This window comes from Triturus cristatus, chromosome 7, assembly GCF_964204655.1.
Source record: "Triturus cristatus chromosome 7, aTriCri1.1, whole genome shotgun sequence".
In the NCBI taxonomy this organism is placed as follows: Eukaryota; Metazoa; Chordata; class Amphibia; order Caudata; family Salamandridae; genus Triturus; species Triturus cristatus.
Genome location: NC_140590.1, coordinates 526,151,145 through 526,156,303, shown reverse-complemented (window position 1 = coordinate 526,156,303; position 5,159 = coordinate 526,151,145).

The window sequence follows — 5,159 nt, the reverse complement described above, 5'->3', positions numbered from 1 at the left end:
AACAGCAAGGCCGCTTTCGATACAAAAGATTCAGGTAATGTTGATTGCTGCATCTGTTCCCTTGAGATCGCCGTTTGTGAGCGCTGTATTCTCCCTTCTGGCTCCAGTGTCAGCTCCCTTGCAGCCTTGCTCGCTGCTAAGCGGGTCTCTGGTTTTGCCTCAATTTTCTTTTCTTGCTTCTCAGTTTTCCTCTGCAGAGCATTCTTTGCGGAGCGGTTGAGGTGCTCCGTTTGTTTTTTAACAGTGTTGACTGGTACTTTTGGGATCGCTCCAGAGCGATTTTCTTCTCTTATTGCTGAGCCTTTGTCCTTGTCCTTGTCCTTGTCCAGCTTGTTTCTTTGCGACATTTTAAAGGGTGCTTTGGCTTCGTTAATTATACCTCTCCAAGAACCAGACAAAATTTTTCTCGCCTTAATTGAAATTCTCCTGAGTAAGCCTAGCCTGGATGCTCCTGCCGAGATACTAGATAAAAGCCCACCAAAGAGCCACATCCCCGTATTCTCAAGCCGCTTCACATCCTAGGATAGGAGAGAGGAGAGAAAGCGACTATCTCCTACAGAGCTACGGCGGCCATCTTGCCTCCCTCAAAAAAAAAAAAAAAAATCCAATAAATACAACTTTAAATAAAGTTTAAAAAAAATGTACTTGACTCGAAGCTCTGTTGTGCCACTGACATGCAGTGTGTTATGCCGCTGCCGCTGTCGATAGACCTACAGCTCATCAGCTCGCCGGACAACCGAACAGCCTGGAAGCTTGAGCATGCTTGTACCACACCTGCTCTCGCGTGTGGGCATGCACGAGCGAAGCGTCGGCACGAATCCAGGACAAACGCTGGCACTAACTCTTACGAATATGAGACAAACCGGTAAATACCTGGCAGTATTGTATTGATTAAGGGCAATTTGGCTGATTAAAAGCTACCAAGGGCCCGCGGGCACCATGCCTTAAGAATTCACGACTCGCGCAAGGACTACACTCCACGCTGTTACTTGAAGAGTAAAAGGCCATTTTATTAGGACAAGGTTGCAATCATTTAGACTTAGTAACAGTACATCAATGCAAGAAATATACGTTCCCTTCCCATACCCACGCATTCTCCATTCTGCCTTCTCAAAACCATCTCACCTGTTTGACTCTTCCCCATTCACTCGATAAGCTCCTTCCTTTCCCCATTCTCACCTTCACTTGCCCTCCAAGCATCCTCTGTTGACTTTGCCTTCATTGCTCATTGCCTCCTGCGCCCCACTATCAGTCACCTTTGTACCGTTCTTCCCCCCGAGGGGTGGATCCGCCCGTATGTGACTCCCCACCCCTCCAAAGTACCGCCAACCAGGAAACCCTCGTAGGGCGGTTACCTGCCCCCCCCCACGGTCCTGAGCACCTTTCGCTTCCTGCCAGCTGACCCTCCGGTCCCCTAGTGGATGACCATCCACCACCTCACCCTGTGTCCTGCAGCAAAAGTACCATTCTTGGGACAAACGTTAATCGCGAAAGGTGTCCATCTGACGCGGGCCCACGTGCCCTTCAGTCCTGTGCGCCTAAAAGCTGCCCCACTCTGCAGCACATGGTGAATGACCATCCACCTAAACATGCATCCCCTGCAAGTCAGGAACGTTCCCGAGCCAAACCTCAACAAGGAAAGATGCTCTCAACACAATGATAGTACATCACCCACCTGTACCTGCGTGCCTAGTAAACAAATAACATCCCATGGGGGCCACACCCTGCCGTAAACGGTGCCCCCCCAACACGGTGAACGACCATCCACCCACCTGGACCAACGCCCGTATAAACCAGCAACATGTCCGTGCCAATCACTTGACCAAAAAAAGGTGCCCCCTCTCGCGGTGAATGACCATCCACCACCTGGCCTGTATCCCGTGGAACCGGTAACCTTTCAGACCAATCCCAGTCCGCAAAAAAGGCGCCTCCCTCACCGTGAACAACCAGTCACCACCTGGACCTGGGTCCCATGTACATTCCACATTTGTCAGGCCCAATCCTTGACCAAGAGACAATTGCCCCCCTCGCGGCGAACGACCGTCCACCACTTGTACCTGTGTCCCGTGGATGCAAGCAACATCTGCGGGCCAATCCCGGTCCACCACATAGGTGCCCCCCAATGCAATGCCACTCATACGCCACCCGGACCCGTGTCCCAGCAAAACAAGCAACCTTTCCGGGCCAATCTATTGGTGCCCCCCCCTTTCGAGGTGAACGACCATCCACCCCTTGTACCTGCGTCTCTTGTTAGACAATAAGATTTTTTGACCACTCCTTGTCCGTACAAAGGTGTCCCCCCAACGCAGCGAACAACCATTTGCCACCTGGGCCTGCCTCCTATACACAGAACATTCTCGGGCCAATCTTCGTCCATGAGAGGTGCCCCCTCGTGGATGACCATCCACCACCTGCACCTATGTTCCAATGTAAGTGAGGAACAGACCCCGACCATTCTTTGACCGTGACAGGTGCCCCCCCTTGAACAAGACCCCCCTTCCATTTCACCTCAAAACAGTCATCACCAGTGAGCCATGACCTGGCCCTCCAAATCCATAACCCCCCAAACCATTTCTGCAAAGCACAATTCATGCACGTGACCAGGTTACCCCATACTCCGTTCCCTTGAACCATATCCCCTGCCAAGCCTCCTAGGATAACGCCAGACCTGACATATCCCAGTAAACTATTTTCACCCGCATGTATCCTCAGATCAGGTCAACCTCGTATTTCCTGCGACCCAATGTCAGCCATCCTGGCAACAAACACCCTCCCCAATTTTCATTCAAATGATTCCCCCATCATCTCACAACCCGATGATTGTGGTCCCTGCCCCATTGATGTCTGTACATTTGCTAGTGCGCCTCCTGCTCTGTTCGAATGCCGGGAGAATGTCCACCCCATCCAGGCGACTGCCCTGGCTCCCGCTCTGCTTCCAGGTCCTACGGTAGAAAAAGAAAAGTTAGTCCTGCAAGAAATACATTATGGTTCCCCGCCCTCTTACGGCAGTCGTCCTAAATCCATCCGAAAAACCCCATACCCAGTAGCTACGTTGCCACAGACATCGTACCGTACTCCCGTCGTCCAAGTCAGCAGCCCCCCCAGGCTCCCCCTTGACACCACAACCGTTACCGCCCGAGTACCCAAGAACCATACACCTCCGCAAGATAGCCCTGCCACAAAACACACTTCCTACGCATGAGGCCAATAAAGACGAGTAGAAATGCCTCTCCCCTTTGGAAAACAACGTCCCCACAAGCGTCCTTTACCCTCAATGCCCCGTTATTTTGACACACACCCCCTTCCCCCGAACAAACTCTCACCAACAATACCGCTACACCCGGCCCCAACTGCCCAACGTCTGGGCACACCTCTTTCACATCTGTACCGCACTGCCGCTGCTCTGCTCGAAATGTATGTGCCCCATTTGGCACCCCCAACCGCCTGGGCGCGCAGTACCAAACAACCAGTTACGAAAAAACTCAAAGACGATATCATAAAACAGCGGCTCTTCCTGCCCCCCCCTCGGCCATCCCCGCAAAAACCCCACGTTAAGCGCCCTTGTCAGATCATGCACACTTGTCCAACCATCATTTCTCCTGCAGCAGCAGCACTTGTATCACCGCGGCAACACCCCCCCACCTTCATAGCACACCTCAGCTGACCAGCCGATGTCCCCGCAAAAAGCTTTCTGCTTCCACAGGCCTCAGCCATAACCCCGTATCTGAGGGTTAATCCAGTACATCTTCCGTTTGTTCGTAGCTGCAGCTCCCTCAGTGGCCGTGCCCGCAGGTCATTCCGTGGCCATACTTGACCCCTGCAACCACAATGAAAGTCCAGTTACCATGCATCCCGCCTCCCCCGCAGCAACCCACTCAGCCACAGCCCTTTTCACTACAACTTCCATTCCACACGTCAATTCCATCGCACACCAACCCAGAGCCACCCTCCAAACTACAAACTTTCCTAACAAACTTTCTAAAACCTCCTGGTGGTGCTCAGGTGTCAGGAAGAGGCCGGATCTTCCTCTCCTGACACCTTATATGCCCTCCCAATCCCACCCCTTCCTTTAACCCCTTTAGTCCCACCCCACCTTGTCCTTCCGCTATTGCGCGAATACCCCGGGGGAAGACTGGTCTGCGACCATCACTTCCCCCGGGGGCCGCATTCGCCCCCACCCTGGAACTATGGGGCATATTATCAAGCCAGGTGATAAAATTATCGCTGCTTTAGCGGCAGAAAACCGCCGCTAAAACGGCGATAATGGGCTTGATAATATGTTCTATGGAATTCCAATTGAAGCCCATGTTAAATGCTCTTCACATCTAACATGGGCTTCAATTGGAATTCTATAGAGCATATTATCAAGCCCATTATCGCTGTTTTAGCGGCGGTTTTCTGCTGCTAAAGCAGCGATAATTTTATCGCCTGGCTTGATAATATGCCCCAAAGTACTGCCCCAGAGGTGAGGCGCAATAGCATCGTCCCCTTGGGGGAGCCCTGTGGTGCTCGGCGGGCGGCAGTGCGCCAAGTCTCAGTGGGTAGACGGTAGATGTAAAGGTGGGGGTAGCCCTAATCCTAATCCTGAACTCTGGTTGAAACAAGCATTGAAAATGCAATAGGTCTCGCCTTTTATTAAGTTAAAGCCATTTGCTTTGCTAATGGTATTGTATAGCAAAGCAAATGGCTTTAAATTAATTAAAGGTGAGACCGTTTGCATTTTTAATGCTTGTTTTATTTTGAGAGGGAGAGTACCGGCCGGCACTTCTCAAGAGAAATGCCATACTTTTAATTGGAGAGTACCGGCACTTCTCAGAAACAAGCAGGTACTCTGGTACAGAGTACCTGCACTTCTATTTTTCCATTTCAAGCACTGGAAGTAAGGGGGAAGGATCCCAAAAGATTGTTGTGATGGAGGGTGTGAAGAGTTATGTCGCCGTAATGTGTGTATAAAGCGGTTAGAAGAAGTACACACAGAGCCGGGTCTGCTTTTGGAGCGATATCGCCGTAATCTGCGTAGAAAGTGGTTAGAAGAAGTACACACAGAGCCGGGTATGCTCTTAGAGCTATGTCGCCGTTATCAGTCTATATAAAGCGCTAATACGGAAGTGCACACAGAGCCGGGTCTGCTCTTGCGGCCTTGTCGCTGCAGAGTGTGT